The sequence below is a fragment of the Felis catus genome, chromosome B3 (genome assembly GCF_018350175.1).
Source record: "Felis catus isolate Fca126 chromosome B3, F.catus_Fca126_mat1.0, whole genome shotgun sequence".
Lineage (NCBI taxonomy): Eukaryota > Metazoa > Chordata > Mammalia > Carnivora > Felidae > Felis > Felis catus.
The window spans coordinates 59,154,209-59,173,609 of NC_058373.1; the positions used below are offsets into that span (position 1 = coordinate 59,154,209).

A 19,401-nucleotide genomic window follows, 5' to 3' on the forward strand; every position below is an offset into this window, starting at 1 on the left:
TCCCAGGCATGGGAATGAGCTCCATATCGAGCAATGTACTAAGAGTGGAGCCTGCTTAGGATTCTCTCTTTCTCTCCCTCTGCCCCTCTCCCCCACTTGCGCACTCTCTCTCTCTCCCTCAAAAAAAGTTTCTTTTTTAATTTAAAAAATAAAATAAGATATTTGTCAAATATTGCGTGGGAAAAATGGCTTCCTTGTTGTTTCCCTTTGCCTTTACAAAAGTGCAGCCATTTTCTCATGTAGAGAGAGAGAGAATTTAAAGAAAACAATTTTCTCATTGGCTTAAGTTAGTTAATGTCATCCTTGCTATGAGAAATAAGCCCACTGACTCAATCAAAGGACAGACTCAGAGACTCGGAGCCCAGTGAAGAGGTTTTAATCAACACTCTTGCAAGAGCGAGTGTCTGATGGACATTCTAGGTGGTTGTAGCAGGCGATTATCTCCTAGCTTGCAAGTCCCCCTTGATTCCTCATTGGCTGAGTACTACAGAGGTTAGACCCTTACCCAGAAGTTGCCTATGCTCACATAAGGCAAAAAGTAGTCTTAGTGGAACAAATGTACATTCCTTGAGGTGACACAGAGACTTCAGTTCTTTGGCACATGCTCATTGCAAAGCCCATGAAAAATAAGCCTGCAAAATGGAGAGGAGAAGAAGAACCAGTAAGTGAAGTGTTTAAGGGTGTGGGACTCCATTTTGTGTGTGTGTGTGTGTGTGTATGTGTGTGTGTGTAGGGTTCATACATATTTCCAGTAAGTTGTAAACCTATTGTTAACTAGACAGCACAGCTTTTATTTGTTGTTTGTGAAAATGAATCATCTCACTGATTCTCATACTTGCATACCACCTAATATTCCTGTGCACCCCACCTTGGGAAACACTGGACTAGAAGAAATTTTAAATTGAATCACTTTCTTTTTCCTTTTTTTTTTTTAATTTTTTTTCAACGTTTATTTATTTTTGGGACAGAGAGAGACAGAGCATGAACAGGGGAGGGGCAGAGAGAGAGGGAGACACAGAATCGGAAACAGGCTCCAGGCTCTGAGCCATCAGCCCAGAGCCTGACACGGGGCTCGAACCCACGGACCGCGAGATCGTGACCTGGCTGAAGTCGGATGCTCAACCGACTGCGCCACCCAGGCGCCCCTCTTTTTCCTTTTTTTTACATAAGCTCTGATGTGAAGTGTTGGGGCTTCAGGGCAAATGGTCAAGAAGGAATTCCTGAGATGCCTTTGGTGCAAAGTAAAGGTGGTTTTATTAAAGCATGGGGATAGGACTCATGGGCAGAAAACGCTGCACTGGAGTTTTGAGGAGTGGCTGATTATATACTTTCAAGTTGGGAGGGGGATAGAGATAGCGTAAGTCTCTAAGAAATTTAGAAGCAAAGTTTCCAGGACCTTGGGGGCTATCTGTTTTTACAAAAATGTCATTTACTACTGTCAAGTAAGCTCTCAGTCATATACACCCTTCAGATGTATATCAGTGGGCCATATGCTTGGAGGATGATTGCTAACATACGTTTTGGAGGAGGGGGTAGAGATAAAGGAAGCTGTCAAAGGGATTTTCATATGTTAAAGATGACTTACAGGATCCTAGAGGTCAGGCTAACTTTAAGCTAAGGTTGCTCTTTGCCCTTAGCAAAGTATTAACATTGAGGCTGCTGAGTTCCTGGAGGAAGGTCACTCTACCTGTCTCAAGGACTTGTCAATGGTCTGTAAGTTGTAGGGAAATTTAATTTTTCTTTTGCCTTTTTTCTCCACATCAGGCTTTATGCCCCAACTTGGGGCATGAACTCATGACCCTGAAAGCAAGAGTTGCATGATCTACTGACTGTGCCAGCCAGATACCCCAAAATTAAATCACTTAAGAAAAAAAAACTAAGGGAGAACCCCAAAAAGGAAGTATCCTTATGTCATCAAAAACTGTTGTACACTTGGGTTTTCAAATCTGTAAAGCACAATTCTGTTAGTTTTTATTTTCATTCTGGGATCACTCATTACAAAGGCTCAGGGTTAATAAAAGAAGGTCTTTCAATGAACCTACATCACTTTCTCTGAAAGCTCAAGTAAAATTCATGAAGGTTATCTGCTTATTTAGTGGTTAGCAAATACAACAGATATTAAGCAATATACCCAAAACCTCGGCTTGGAAGTCCATAACAAGCTGAAAGGAAACAAGTCAGCAGAATTACAGGGAGAAACATTTTAGGATTTCAGGAGAGCAACTGGGGTAACCAAGGAAGGAGAAAAGAAGTGTATTATGAAATCTAGGTAGATTCAAGTAAGTTTTCTATTATTTTTCCTTCCTTTTTTCTTTCTTTCATTTTGAGAGAGAAATAGAATCTTTAAAAATTTTTTTTAAGTTTATTTATTTATTTTGAGGGAGAGAGAGAGAGAGAGAGAGGCAGAGGGAGAGAGAAAGAGAAAATCCCAAGCAGTGTCCACGCTGTCAGTCTGGAGCCCTACTCGGGGCTCCATCTCACAAACCACAAGATCATGACCAGAGCCAAAATCAAGTTTCAGATGCTTAAACTACTGAACCACCCAGGCTCCCCTAGAGAGAGAGACAGACAGACAGAGACAGAGACTGAGTCTTAAGCAGGCTCCTCACACAGTTCCCCATGCAGGGCTTGATCTCACAACAATGAGATCATGACCTGAGCTGAAATCAAGAGTTGGATACTTAACCCACTGAGCCACCCAGACGCACCTATTATTTTTTTAAGGAATTTTCAAAGTAGGATGATCAACTGTCCTGGTTTTCCTGAAACTGAAGGATTTCCTGGGACATAGAAGTTTTAAAATTGGGAAAGTCTTCTCCAACTGAAAATAATTGGTCACTCTATTTCAAATGTTTCCTTCAAGCATACATCATAAGCAGCACAGAAGTAGAGGTTTTCCTCCTGTGGATGTAGGAGAGTATATGAGATTACACCTCCACAGTGTCTAATAGACTAAAAATGGGATTCAATTTTATTGAATAATTACTTGGAAATGAAGGAAAGGAACAAGTGTCCTCTTCCAACACCCATTCCCTCTATTTGCTATTAATCACTTGAGTGCAAGGTGCCACTCACAAAGTAATCCTTCCAGGGATTCTGAGGCATTATCTGCATATAGTTGAAGATATTAAGTAACCAAAAGCCTCTGAATAGGAACAGCTCAGCATGCTAGTGTTTTTTCACAAATCATCTACTTGTCTCTTGAACCCCTACTACATGATTTGTACAATCAAAATATATAAGACAATGTAATTTATATGGGAAAATGTAATTTTTTATACAAGAAAATATAATTTCATTAAAAAGTGTAATTACATTCAACAATCAGTCACTGAAATGCCTCCTCTGTACATGACACTTTGGTAATTTAATTCTAAGCTCTTCTTATAAACCATATGTAAAACTGAATTATACATTTTTTAATTAAAATCAAGATTTGGGGTTTTTTCAAATGTGCACCTTGAAGATATGAATTTTCTATAGGGAAACCATTACCATTAAATGTTTAATTGCACATTTTCCAAGCCCCTTTCATTTAAAGCTCTGACAGAATTTTCTAGGTGGAAAATACAATACAATGTTCATAATGCACAATTCACTATATATTTTCATCGTTTCTTCTAATGGCATTATTCTCACTCATTTATTGCATTATTTTAAAAATAATTTTCTTTGGGCCAGACACTGTACTAGGAATTGGGGAAACAGGAAGAAGACAAAGTTCCTGTCTAAATGGAGCTTGCACTCTGGTGCCTCTAAGACACTTAAAATGAAAAGAAACGGGAAAAATTCTCCAAGGCATAAAGCTCTGACTACCTAGGAGAAAAGTTAGCTAGTCAAACAGATCTTGTCTCTCTTCAGTTTTCAGAGTTGGGGAATCAAATGAAAGGGAAGTACAGTGGTTTAGAACAAGAAATAATTCATATTGGAAGAGAAACATAATAAAAAAGAAAATAAAAAGCTAGAATCTCTACTTTTTTGATACAGACATAGGGTTACCTCCTCCTTTCCCTGAATCTTTTCTAAATTTCTTGATAAACAGCTTTGTTTAATTCATCTTGTTTTTTTTTTAATTTTTTATTTATTACATACCTTCAGTTTACTTTCTTGGGTAAGCTGCTGTGTCCATGAAATTCTTGAGAACATCAAGAATTTACCTCAAGAATGTTACTGGGCTACAGTTTTCAAGGAAATCTTTTTTTTTTTTTTTTTTTTTTTTTTTTTTTTTTTTGGTACAAGGACTGACCTCTGAATAAAGAAAAGGAAACTATAGGTCATTTCAAGATTTATTTTGTCAAAAAACACAATTGCTATTATAAAAAATAATGCCTACAGTTAAAACAATAGCAAGTATTTATTAAGCATTGACTATGTCCAAGAAATTAAAGAGAAAAGACAGGTAAGAGACAGTCCTTGGCCTTAAATAAATTAGTACCAGTCTGTCATGTGCTAGAGACTAGTAGAGATGCAAAAGAATTCAAGAAGGTTTTAGAGCTGACAGAGATTGTTACCCGATTTCCCCTTACTAACAGAACTCAGATTTTGACCAAGAGTTCACCCTTTCATATGGCTCAGGAGAAACAGATCCAATTTCATGGTTCTGGAGACTTGATTATTCTGAACCAATCAGGATAATCACAATACTTTATCATGTAGTTGGTTTAAAAAGAGGCATGTTGTGAATCATCTGACAAATCATAGGAAAAGTTTGCTGGAAGCTTCTAGAGAAGGAAGTTCATGGAACTAGCTGGATGTCAAGAGGTAGAATGGAGCTTCAATAGCTACTGACACCCATCTGAAGATCACTGAGACAGGGGGAAGGGTAACCTCACAATGAGGCTTACATTAGAAGTCAGAGCAGACAGGTGGAAAAAATCTGAGTTCTTTTTTTTTTTTTTTAATTTTTTTTTAACGTTTATTTATTTTTGAGACAGAGAGAGACACAGCATGAACGGGGGAGGGGCAGAGAGAGAGGGAGACACAGAATCGGAAGCAGGCTCCAGGCTCTGAGCCATCAGCCCAGAGCCCGACGCGGGGCTTGAACTCGCGGACCGCGAGATCATGACCTGAGCCGAAGTTGGAAACTTAACCGACTGAGCCACCCAGGCGCCCCGAAAAAATCTGAGTTCTTGATCACAGTTTTTTTTTTTCTTCAGGATTAACCAACCCTGCAAGTTTCTCCTGCATCACTCTACCTTTCCAGTTTTGTGAGCCAATAAACTTTCCTATTTAGGTCAGTTTGAATCTAGTTGATGTTATTTACAGGAAACATCCTACTTGGATGCAAGTTCCAACCTTCAAAGACCCATAATCTAGTTGGAGAGGCAGGACTCACCATATTGACTCTGTGATGCAGTTCCTTTTCATCACATTTTAATATCTCTGAAACTTTAGAGAGAGAGAGCACAAGCAAGGGAGAAGGGCAGAGGGAGAGAGAGAGAATCCTAAGCAGGATGTGTCTCTGAAATCAGGGTCAAGTGTTGTAATATTGTTCTCAGCCAAACAGCAACCTTATCGTCGTCATCAATGCCTATGCATATGTATGCATAACTTCAGTTATACCATTCATATTACTGATGTTTTAATTCTATGTATTATTTGACATTCATGTGTTGTTCAATTGTGTTTAAAGTTAATCATGACTATATTATCATTCAGAATTGGAATAAAAGCTATACTGTCTGCAGAAAAGCACAGAGACATTAGAATATCATTTGATATAAATGGAGAAAATATTAATCCTTGGAGGAATTACCACAATTCCATAGTTTCTTGTAAATACCTTATACAGGATCCACAAGTATATGAAGCTGTTACATTTTGTTACTGAGACATATGTAAAAGAAATGCCTATCATACATCAAACGATGCACCTGAAAGTAAGAAAAAAATGCCACACCCCTCAGAACAGATATAGGAAATTTCAAAGTCACAAGAACCTTGTGTTATGGATTTATGCATGATGCAGGACTGTGATTAAGGCATTGTGCTATAGAAAATGGAAACACTGTCAATTGTCTTTTGCTTATAGGAAACTAATTGCTAAACTGATTTTTTAGGTAGATTGTGGTTATACCAACTGTGTATGAATTTTTGTTTTCCTGAAATAGGGGAAGAGTTTTTAATAATTTGACCACCTATGGGGCACCTGGGTGGCTCTGTCAGTTAAGTGTCGGACTCCTGATTTTGGCTCAGGTCATGGTCCCAGGGTCATGGGATCCAGCCCCATGTCAGGCTTTGCGCTGAGCCTAGAACCTGCTTAGGAGTCTCTCTCTCCCTCTGCCCTCTCCCTCACTTGTGCTCTCTCTCTCTCTCTAAAAATAAAAATAATAATAATAATTTGACTTTTTACTATTATTTTTATTCTCAAAAGCCAGATAAGCTTCTTTTCTTTGCATAATTGAGATAGTTTATTCTAATAACAGTACTGTTATTGGAGATAGCATTATTTAGCTCTGATACAAATCTGTTTCGAATATTGCATGGTATCACTCAGATGTAGAATCTAAAAAAGCCAAGCTCATAAAAACAGAGAGTAATAAAGTGGTTGCCAGGGTCTACAGGGTGGGGGAAATAGGAAGACATTGAGAAAAGGGTACAAACTTTCAGTATAAGATGAATAAAGTCTGAGGATCTAAAGTATAATGTGGTGACTATAATTGATAACATTGTATTATATAGTTGAAATTTGCTAAGGGAGACCTTAGATGTTCTCACTAAAAAACAAACAAACAAGTAAATAAGCAAAAACAAATATGGGAGTGATGGATTAATTAACCTGATGGGGGAATTCTTGGACAATGTATACGTATATCAAATAATCATGATATACCCTTTAAATATATTACAATTTTATTTGTCAATTATACCTCAATAAAGCTAAAAAAAAAACTTTAAAAAATTCAAACTTTGGAACTTGCACCTCTCGATATAAATTTAGGTGGATGGATTTTTTCTTCTCTAGAATCAGCAACCACAGTATCCATAGGATAGTTCGTACTCCTCTGGAAATGCTTGTGCGCAGCAGGATGGAAGTTTCTTTAAGGATTACATTTTAGAGTGTGGAGAGACTGCTACCTGTATATTGATTTGCTCCTCTAAACAGTCCCTAAAGGATTTCTCTTCCTCTTCTCTCCTTTTATTTAATTCTATACAATGCAAAATTTCCTTTTTTAAAGCCAGATCTGATCCTCCCGCCTGTAGAATAACATACAAACTTCTCAGTCTGATATTCAGTTGGATAATGCTAGCCTACCTTTCCACCTTTATCCTGCAGCACACCCTTCAGACATTCTCTACCTCAATCACATTTCTTGCCTTTGCCCAGAAATACCTGTAGTCTCCTTTTCCCACGCCTTTGCTTCCACTACTCCTTGTGGAATCCTTTTCTCTCATTCTTCCTGTTAGAGTTCTTCCCATCCTTCACAGCCCAGCTGAGGTAGTGCTATTTCACATCTCATCATTGGAAGTTAATGGCTTCCTTCCTTATTTTCCTATTACTCTCATTGTTGTGAAAGTATGTCGTGTTACTACTACACTTTCTTTACCTTATATTAAAATCCGGAGTGATTTATGTGGGGGCACCTGGGTGGCTCAGTTGGCTAAGCCTCTGACTCTTGATCTCAGGGTTGTGAGTTTAAGTCCTGCATTGGGTCCTATGCTGGGCGTAGAAAGAAGAAACACAAGAGTAGATGTGGGAACCTTTTTTTTTTTTTTTTTTTTTTTTTTGCAGTAATCCAGGCAAGAGAAAACAATGACTTAGATCCTTAGATCTTGGCATCTCCTGTGAGGTTGAGTACAAGTGTTTCCAGTATAGTTAATAAATGTTGCTTGAACTGAAGTAAGTGAATTGATTAATCTCATGTAAACTACAAGACACTACAAGGGAGTGTCAGGAAAACATTTTAACAATTGGGCATTTTCTCTAGGTGACCTCCTCAGGTCTGTTAGTCCAGAGCAAACCATTCCTTCTCAGGAGACTCCTGAAGATTCTGTATCAGGGAGAAAATGCTGTAGCTAAAACTACTGCCAGCCTCATTTTATAGGACACTTCCCTATAAAGGTCACTTGTCAAGTATTGGTGGAAATGACATTCCTTTCCACTTTGAAAAAAGGAAGCTCATACTTTCTCATTAGCTGGCTCCTGCTTTGGTTGCTAATGTTACAAAATATGCAAATAAAATCTCTCCCTTAGCTTACAGCATAAAAAACAACAGCTTATGCTTTTAATATTTTGTGAGGTTAGAAAATCAGTCCAGGTATGATATTTAGTATCCTTGCGTCAGACCATTGTTTATGCTTCATAATTTTTTTTTAAATTTCAAGATAACCATTTATCATCAAAAAGGGAAGTGTCTATGGGTATGCATATGTGTGATTCAAGAAGAAGATGAGTAAAGGATGATTTATTTGTCACATTTTCACTTTGAAATGAACATAATTATATAGAAAATATTCAAAATATTTTTTAAAAAGAAAAGAACAGAGAAATAGATATCAGAGGGTAGCAATCAGTTATGTAAGGCATAATTTGTTCAGGACATCTGGGAGATATGTGTATCTATACCCTTTCAGATACTAGATACATTAAAATATAATCACCTTTTTAAAAAAAAAAGTTTATTTATTTATTTGAGAGAGAGAATGAGCAGAGGAAGGGCAGAGAGTGAGAGAATCCCAAATAGGCTCTGTGCACCGATGCAGGGCTCGATCCCATGAACTGTAAGATCATGATTTGAGCGGAAATCAAGAATTGGATGCTTAACAGACTGAGCCACCCAGGCACCCCAAAATATAATCCACTTTTAACTAAGTGTCTTTTCATTATGATAAAGCAAAAAAAAAAAAAAAACACACAAAAAACACAAAAATTTGATCCCATTTCCTTTGAACCCAGTGTTCTTATCTGTAAAATGGATACAGATATAACTTCATGAAGTGGTAAGGGTTAAATAAAATAATATATAAAAAACAAATAAGTACATAAAGTATTTAATTAATGAAATAATATTTAAAAATCATGCTAAGATGTTCTGCATATCTAGTCTTTCCTACTCAACCTGAAAGTTTTGATATTATTCATAATGATTACATTATGGGTTGGATTAAGGGACATTTTTAGACAAATTTTTTCCACTTTATCGTGATATGATTGACAGATAATATCGTGTAAGTTTAAGGTGTGCAACATGTTCATTTGACACACTTACATATCAAGATGCCTGGCTGGCTTAGTCAGTGATGCACATGACTTGATCTCAAGGTTGTGAGTTCGAGTCCCACACTGGGTGTAGAGATTACTTAAAAAAAAAACTTAACCCCCTCAACAAAATGATACATTTACATATTGAGAAGTGATTATTATCCCATAGCCTTAGCCAACAGTGCCATTATGTCACATAATTACCACTTCTGTTTTGTGTTGAGAATATTTAGGATCTACTCTCTTAGAACATTCAGGTATATAATACGGTATTATTGGTTACAATTACCGTGCTCTACACTGGATCCCCAAAACTTATTCATCTTACAACTGGAAGTTTGCGCTTTTTGATCTAGAGAAAATTTAAAAACACTTTTTTTTAATGTTTATTTATTTTTGAGAGAGAGAGACAGAGCGCAAGTGGGGTTGGGGCAGAGAGGGAGGGAGACACAGAATCTCAAGCAGGCTCCAGGCTCTGAACTGTCAGCACAGAGCCCTATGTGGGGCTCAAACTCACAAGCTCTGAGATCCTGACCTGAGCAGAAGTCAGAAGTTTAAACCAGCTGAGCCACCCAGGTGCCCATGATCTAGAGAAACTTTTTAATAGTTGCAATTAGTCTTTGGTTCAGTCCTCTGCTCCTTTCCATTCCTCTGCTAATCCCTGCTTCATTCTCTTCCATAACTCACATTCATGATGTCCTCCTGATGATTTCTGATTGCTCATTGCTTCCCTTTCTATCGCCTACTCATACCTAACCTCTCCCAAAGTCTTTCATGATATATTCCAAAATGAGTTATCTTTTTCCCTAACCTTATTTATTTTTTATTTTTCCCCCTAACCCTATTTAAACTCTTCATGAGCCTGACTTTAGCTAGATGTTAGGAAGAAAGTACCCTTACTGAACTAATTTGGATCAAAGGATTTGGTTGACTTAATCTTTATGAGTATATTTACATTTAAGAAGAAAACAGTCACTGATCCAAGTTATGTTGTAGTAGAATTTTAAACTCTGTAAAGGAGATGTCTTTCAGCTCAGGCAACAATTTAACTTGCAGTAGTTCTCAATCTTAGCTGCCTATTGGAATCATTTGAGAAGGTTTTAAAAGATGCCTACTGCAAAGACTCCACCCTCAGAGATTCTAATATGATTGGCCTGGGGTGGAGCCCAGGTATTAGAATTTTTAAAGCATCCCAGAGGCTTCACCACCAGGTTAGAATGACTATCTTGGTTTAGTTTTCGATATTAAAAATTTCCATTTCTCTGTTATATAAGTTACACATTAATTGCTGTATCTGGTAAAAGAAGTCTGGGAAAAAATTAAGGTAATAGAAAAATAATGATTATTTACGTGTCATCAGATCCAACTCCCACATTTTACTAACGAGGAAACAGGTTCAAATGATTAAGTTTACACAGAAGTGGAGCGGGACAAATTTTAAATGACTTAAACAATAGGATATTAAAAATGCTCTCTATATTTTTTTAATGTTTATTTATTTCTGACAGAGAGAGACAGACAGACAGAGCATGAGCAGGGGGAGGGGTAGAGAAAGAGGGAGACACAGAATCCAAAGCAGGCTCCAGGCTCTAAGCTGTCAGCACATAGCCCGACGCGGGGCTCGAACTCACAGACCGCGAGATCATGCCCTGAGCCGCAGTCGGACTGCCAACCAACTGAGCCACCCAGGCGCTCCTAAATATTTCTTACTTTTTAAAGTTTAATTTATGTCTTAGTGAACTAAATTTATTTTAAAATAAGATTAATTTATGCAAATGATGAAAATTTAAACAATGCACAAAGATACAAAATGAAAAGCAAATCTCCAACCTCATTCCAATTTGCACTTTCAAAGGTTACTTTCTAAAAATTATTTCTGCCACAAAAAAGTAAAATCATTGTCTTCCACAAGGCGGCAGTATTGCTTACTGTTCAACAATCTCCCCACAGCCAACACTTCCTTCATTGTCCAGGAAGGGTTATAAAGACTCAAGTCCTCCCGGAGACAAAGTCAGTCCCTGATACTGAAATGACAGGTCAACACCAGATTCCTAATTCATGAAGAAAACCAGAAGTGAGCAAAGAACTGCACCAGACTGAACTGTTTGTATGTGGAGAAATAGTGGGAATAGATTAGCCACGACACAGCCAATGGAAGCGCGGAGCAAGGTGCTGCCTGGAAAACCTATCAATTGCCTACTTCTGCGGAAGTACTGGAAGGGCTAGGGGTCCAGTTTTGTGAAAATGTGCATCTGACTCTGCCATGCACAAAATTTTCCCTTTATTACAAACTAAAGTTATAGGACCCAGTCAAAGGCTTTCATGGTATCCCTCATGGCTCCAAGGGTCTCTGGGCCACTAAAAAAAAGGCTTGGATCTTTTGATAGTACCTTTCTGTAAAAGGCTTGGGAGATCATGTTTGGATTTCCCAAACCTTGTAGAATTCCAGCCAGGTACAGGTGATAAAGAGCACAGAGGCTCCAGTTTTCATTGTGAAATTCTAGAGATATATTTGAAAATCATTTTTAAACTTTTTGGGTCATTACATATCTACTAGAGTAAAAAGTTTGTCATTGGTGATATCTTTGAGATCTTGAGAGAATGATCTTGCTCTATGATATTTAGGAATACGCTTCTCTGTTGCCCAGGAAGGAACAGAACTGAAGACAGTCATAAAATGATCACATTTTAGGAAGAAAAACACCTTTTAATCTCCTTAAAGTCTGAGATTGTTGCAGCAGGGATAGGGGCAAAGGTAAAGAAGGGACTATGACAGGAGAGGGTTATGGGAAGCCCATATCACTAAGAGAGAACCTCCATCCTCAAGATGAATCAAGGTAAATCAAAGAGAAAGAGGTATGTGGGAAGCACATTATAGGAATCTGCAAGATAAAGCTCTAATAACTATGGATGTATAGTGATCTGTTTGGGATTCCTTCAGCATTAAAAGGTTTATTATGCAACACAGAACATAGAGCAAGGACCAATAACCCATTTTGCACTTTTCCTAATCAGAGGCTTTCTAAAATCCTCCAAGTTATAGACAATCTTATAGTTCAAAAAGTCTTTTGGTAAGCTCTGACTTTGAAGTAACCAAGGAGCTGGTGTGACTTTTGTTAACCCATGAGAGCCGATGTGTCTAACTGCAACAAGAAACAAGAGAAGCATCATATTAAATATTTTGAGTCATAATGTCAATTCAACTTGAAATTCTTGCTTTCCACAAGCATTATTTCTTTTATGGCCCCCTTGTTATTTCTAAATGATATAGCCTGGCTAAATGATGCCTGGCTTCAACTATGAAGTTACTTTTTTTTTTTTTTTTTTTTGTACACCGTATCCAGACTTCATTCGAGATTAGAGCACGTGGCAATGTGTCCAATTATCATGGTTTGTAATGGGAAATCCTGACCACTACCTTCACCAGGCTTGGAAATCTTTCACGGTCTGGTAGAAATTTTATTGATAAACAAAAGATACAGGATGTTGACCTTCATTTTCTGTGTTTGAAGTTAAAATAAGTTTTGTACAGGGTATATAATGTAGTTAGCAAATACTCCCAAACATCAAACTGGAAACATGAAACCTATCAAAAGCCAACAAGGAAAACCTAACGTGCTCCAAAAGACTATTTGGAGAGTCCACTAAAAGGATTCTTGTTAATGATGTAAGTGGGATGCCATGCTTATTGGTACGGGGTTAGTAGAAACATGAAAAAAAATTAGTAAAGAATGCCTGCTGAATTCTCTTAATTTCACCTTAATTCAAGTAAAAGATAGGCATAAGAATCAAGAATTGAGTAGCATTGCCAGTAGTATGTCATGTCCTCTCTTGCCCTGGATCCAGGAGCACAGTAGCCAGGAAAGATACTCTTAGTGATCAATAGGAGCATATGTGCCTTTTCCTTCCTTCCTTCCTTCCTTCCTTCCTTCCTTCCTTCCTTCCTTCCTTCCTTCCTTCCTTCCTCTCTTTTCTTTCTTTCCTTCCTTTTCTCGCTCTCTCTCTTAATGTCTGAGAAGACTGCCTACTTGGTGGATTATTCATCAATATCTAGTTTCCCTTCTTGTGGGAGAATCACACTTACCTGTCCTATTGAACTCAGGTGTCACCATGTGATTTGCTCTGGCCATTGAAATCTGAATGGAAGTTTTGGAAGTTCCCCTGGCATCAGTTTTAAGAGCCAGGGCATCCTTCTTTATGTTTCCTTTTTCCTCTGCCATAGTAACCAGTAAAACTCCAGATAGAAGGCACTCTGGAAATCTGGCAAGCAGGACTCTTTTGCTAATTTCAAATGTACATGTTGGGTAAGCAAGATGTGAACTTATGCTGTTTTAAACCACTGAAATTTTGGGTTGTTTGTCACTGCAGCACAGCCCAGCCCATCTAGATCAATAGATTGGTTCAGTCTACCACATCCATTCTCAATAGGAATAATATCACCCCAAAAGGACAAATATTCATTCTGGGGGGCAAAAGAACCTTACTTTTTAATGTATAAAGTACAGATATACATACAGTACACAACAGGTATACAATATATGTGTGGTATTAAATTTTAATGAAGGGGCAACTAGGGGAAAAAAATCTCAAAAGGCTCATTAGGAGGTGATAATGAATTAAAGTTGAGGAACACTGGTCCATAGGGCAAAAAGGAGTGGTCAGATTATCTTCATAAAGTCTAATCCAGGCATTCTCAACTCTGGTGACACATCTAGATCCCCTCGAGAGCTCTCTAAAAACATTGATACCCTACCCTGATTCTCCAAGATTCACGTTTACTTGGTAGACTCCATACATTGGTATTTTTAAAAAACGTTTCTGGGTAATTCTAATTTGCAAACAAGATTAAGAACCACTGGATCAGACATTCTCAAAGACAAAGCAATATTTCTTCCACCCAGGGAGATGTGCCACACACATAACAGAGAAATAGCACAGCACACTGGAAATGGCTGTCATGGCTTACAACTCACTCCTATTTTAGAGCAGCTATTCTGGCCTCACACCAGATAACACTAAGCTGGATTCATCAAGAATAGACAGCAATGTCCAATTTCTGTGTTTTATCTTTTCCATTTCATGACATACTATTTGAACGCAGAGGGTCCTTTATGACTCATTTGGAAAACATAAGAAGGGGGAAAAATGGTTATAGTTATTCCTAGACTATTACCCAAAGTCAGCATTTTCTGCACAGATGCAATTTGGAAATCATCTGTATCTTCAGCTCCTAAAATTTGAAGTTCTTACTGAGTGGGTTAAAAAAAGTTATTTAATATGGAATTTTCTTTTCTTCTATATCAAGGGAAAACTCTAGATGCCACAGGGAGGCTTTCACATAGATTGTGAAAATTAACAGTTAAACTAAATTTTTAAAAATTAAGAAGATAAAGCACTTTCTCCTTCTTAGTAACATGGAAAGGAGGCTTGATCTGGGTTAAATGACAGTAGCATGGGATTATCATGGCTGAATTTGGCCATTAGATGGATCATCACTTCTTTCCTGAAATGTCAGTTGGAATTGACAATGATATGGCTGTATTTTAATGAAGGTACTCATTTCCAGCCTGGAAGTCAAAATTATAATGTGTTAATTAACAAGGGTTTCACTTTATATTTTCCATTTATACATCTTCACAGTGGATAGCATTTATTTGGGAGTTCTAACGAAAAGGTGCACATTGGCTTTCCTGATACTATTTTTGAGAACTGAGCACCTTGCCACTCGAGGGCAAGTCTGGAGATATTTGCAGGCATCACTTGTGAAATTTCCTGAAGCATGAAAATAAAATTTCCAGGAAATTCTCCACGAGAAAAAGAGTTAGCATCAGTTGTACAACCTGACAAATGCTCGCAATCAGCTTGTCAACTCTTTGGTGATGATTTTGCAGATGCAGAAATGGTAAAATCAAGTGTCTAGGGTTATCAGTAGAGACAAGGGTGGATTTGAGATGCAGAGATGGATAAAAAGTGGATCCAAGAAGGTTTAAATGCTAACTCGTTTCCAGTTCACCACCACTTAATTCCAAAGAATGACAACAATGTGTTGTAATGAATCCTTGTTCAAATGCCTACTGGCCTCACTTACTAAACAGGACAGAGCGAGTCAGTGTCCATATGAGTGTCCTCTATTCAAAGTTGATTGGACAAAAGGTAGACACATGATTTAAGTTGGGCTAATTACATTCTTTCTTCTGGATATTTGGAATTGGGATACAGAGTCTCCAGTTTGTTTGTTTTGGGCACTGGACCTGGTAGGTGATTAAGCGCTGGGGCTGGATTGTCATTTTTTATGAAGGGGATGCTGAAGCAGAGAAAGCTGACCTTCAGAATTAAAAAAAAAAAAAGATATTACTGAGCCTAGAGGAGGTGAAGAAAATACCTTTAGGTCCTGACTTTCAAGTTCCAAGTCAAATGCCTTGGCATCTTAAGTCCCATGTCACAATCTAGCTATCTTGTGACTTTGGTTCCATAAAATACTCCTGTATCTTTTTAATAAGCATCACCCCCTTTGTGCTTCAGCAAGTTTATGTGGGTTTCTGTTCCTTGCAAGCAATTATCCCTGATTAAGACATGTTCTTCTCCACAAAGAATAGCTAAAATCTATGAAGGACATAGGCCACATTTACTGCAGATGTGCGGCTCCTTAAAATTTAGTTTGAATTATCCAGATTACCCTTCCGGTGGTTGAACTGGCTGTTTAGTACAACAGATGCAGCAGCCTTCATGAGCAAATGGGTCACAAAGAAATGCTGAATGGAATGAAATCTTTGCAGCAACGGGAACATGTTTTACCATACAAGTTCTAAACAAAAAGGCATAGATCTAAGCATGCAAAATCTTACGGTTGCATTTTCTTTCTTTAACCTAATTACTCCCTAATAATATAGCTAGACTTAAAGGAGATATGCACAGCAATTTAATGTCTCCATTTTAAAGGGCTTAAAAAACACGAAGATGGATAGAATAATGAGCCCTATCAGTTCCATCAATTTCTAGCCCCCTCTGCGTCTGCTTTAGACCCTTGACACCAATTATGTAAATTTGCTCACACAACGCCTGGTTGCTTTGGCATTGTAATTTAAATGTAGGTATCTCATGAAGACAAAAGGAAATGCATTGTCCTTTTCAAAATTTAGAATTTGAACTGATTCACTGATTTTGTCCCTGCCGAATAACCAGGCAGCTGGAGGAACAGCTGGACCAGTTTCTGAACACCAACAAAAAAACCCCTCAAGTCTGAATTACAATAGGGGTTTTCATCAGAATTTTATAGTATTGTTTAATAAATACAAAACACACTTTCCTAGTAATTGGCTGCTTTCCTGTTTATATTAGCAAATGTATTATGGAGATAGAGCCAAATGTATTAGGAGTTCTTGATTTACTGAGACCAATTAGTCTGAACTTTTCTTATTTTAAGAACTATAATGTCCATTTTGAAGGAGGAGCTAAAGACCCCATCCCTTATCTGTTTTAGTTTCCCAAAGGCAATATCACATAGTAGTTAGTCTTCTAGGACTGCTTGAATTTAACATCTAGTTTTACTAGCTGTGTAAACCTGGGTAAGTTTTTCGACCTCACTGTGCTTTAATTTTCTCCTTTGTGAAGTAGGGATAATAACAGTATAATCCAGTAATTCCACTATGGGGTGCTTACTCAAAGAAAAGAGAAACTCTAATTCGGAAAGACATATATATCCACCCCTATGTTTATTTCAGCATTATTTACTGATATGGAAGCAACCCCAGTGTCCATCCATAGATGAATGGATAAAGAAGATGTGGTATAGACACACACACACACACACACACACACACACACAGAGGAATATTACTCAGCCATAAAAAAGAATGAAATCTTGCCATTTACAACAACATGGATGGATCTAGAGTATAATGCTAAGTGAAATAAGTCAGCCATAGAAAGACAAATACCACATGATTTCACTCATATGTGAATTTAAGAAACAAAAGAAAAAAAAAGAGACAAACAGAAAACAGACCCTTTATAGAGAACAAACTGGTGGCCGGGGGTGAGGGTGAAATAGGTGAGGGGGATTAAGAAAACACTTATTGTGATGAGCACTGACTAATGTATAGAACTGTGAATCACTATAGTATACAACTGAAACTAATATAACACTGTATGTTAGTTATACTGGAATTAAAAATAAGTAAATAAAAATTAAAAAAAATATATCAGTACCTACTTCATTGGGTAGTTGTGAGGATAAAATGAGTTAATTTATAGGAAGCACTTAATATAGTGCCTAGCATATAATAATTGGCATTAGCCATTATTATACCAAAATGCAAAATCTTATACTCTCTTGAAAGTTCAGCCAACATAACTAATTATTCCAACCGATGCCATACTCTTTCAAACTCCGTTAATAACTCAAAATTAGGGAAATAGACAATTGTCTATCTTTAACAGGGAAACCAGTGTGGGTATGGAGGGCTATGTAGAGTCATATATGTACAAACTGCCTTGATCTCAAAGTTCAGACTTCTTACTTCCTTCTGAGAATCACATTTTTCCCAGCAGGTTGGTTGGATGACTGTTTTTAGGACAGGGCCAACATGTTCTTGTTAACTACAAGTGGACAAGGTACACTGGGTTAGGAGAGGTACAGGGTGGACCCAGCTGCAGGCCCTGGGAGGAATCCTGCCTTATTGGTACATATAAGAAGGACATGGAAATAGGAAAGGGAGGGTAGCCTGGGGGAAGCATTTGACAAGAAGGAAGAATAACTTGGGGTCAGTTTTTCTACAGTGGATAGCACAGTGCTGGGTAATTCAGGAGAGGGAATATTCAGAGATCTAAACAGACAGCCTGCTGTTTGCATATATCAGCATCTGGAATGTAGGACTAGTAACAGCATATTAGATCCTTTCTCAAAGGGACTGTGATTTTGCAGGGTATTAAGACAAGGGAGCCAACTAAAGGAATCAGAAAGGAATGCAGCTACCAGAAGACACAGAACTCTGTGTCAAAACTACAGCATGAGACTGGAACCACAGCATCAATGGCAAATTAGACTGGATGCTGGGATGGTTATAGGGATCTTCAGCTCCCAAAGGCACACCTGTATGGATAAGAAGGATAAAAAAGGCTGGGAGGGAGAGGGAGAACAAAACACCAGGATATCTATGGATAAGGCAGTTTTTTAGGCAGTTTCTTTTGTCTTCTGTACTTTAACTTCTGGGCATTCTCTTAATGAAGGATTGGTGATCCTTAAAAATGCCTTATGTTATGTTAGCTGCATCTCTGGATGATGGGTAGGGGGAAAAAAAGGACTATATTTCACACAGAACTCCTAGATTTCTCCTGGCAATAAACTCTAGGAGATTGGAAGTTTCCCTCACCCACCATGTCCTTAAAAAACCTGCTTCCTAGTATGCAACGAAGAACTAAGTTTATTTAGCACGACATAAAAATCTAATTTGAAAAATCACATTTTGTGATTACCAGATTAGGGAAGTAGAATGGCTTTCGGATTCAGAAAGAATTATACTACTTGCAGAGGAAAACAATCTCCTGTGCGAGTTGGATGCTGGTCAAATATCCTTGTGGTTGCTTTTGGAATAATAAAACCTCCTTACCTATTATGGATCATAACCAACTCCTTGTTGCAGAAAAAAAATTCCTTTCCATATCTATAATTTTAACTTGTTGCCTAAATTGTGTAGGTAGATAAGCTGAGCACATGGGAAGCAGAGTCTAAAAGAAGTGCATTTAGCATTCAACTATCATTTGCAGAATGAATGAGATGTCAGCATGCATTAAAAGTTGATGATATGGGCATCTGGGTGGGTCAGTCAGTTAAGCATACTCTTGATTTCGGCTCAGGTCATGATCTCACGGTTTGTGGGATCAAGCCCTGTATAGACTCCATGCTGGCAACACAGGTCTTGCTTGGGATTCTCTCTCTGCTCCTTCCCTGCTCTCTCTCTCTCTCTCTCTGTCTCTCAAAATAAATAAATAAACTTAAAAAAAGATGATGATAATGACAATGATTAAGAATGAAGGAGAGAAAGGAACAAGAAAGAAACAAAAAGACAAGGAACAGCTGTAGCTCTAAGGCAATTGGCTTGCCAATTACTGCTGCTGAAGCAACCATAATGCAGTTTTCAATGATTCAGAGGCTGGTTCTCCAGTTTGGGTATCATCTCAGATTTTTGCTTTCAATTTTC

General features: G+C 37.8%; 1 long non-coding RNA gene across 1 annotated transcript; it reads right to left on the reverse strand.

The window, feature by feature from the left end:
* Nucleotides 1-354: 354 nt before the first annotated feature.
* On the reverse strand, nt 355-4,217 carry LOC123385966. Its single transcript, XR_006599283.1, has 3 exons — nt 4,093-4,217; nt 2,709-2,901; nt 355-632 (listed from the first exon to the last, which is right to left on the reverse strand). It is a non-coding gene; the product is annotated as an uncharacterized LOC123385966 (long non-coding RNA).
* Between the last annotated feature and the right edge of the window lie 15,184 nt (nt 4,218-19,401).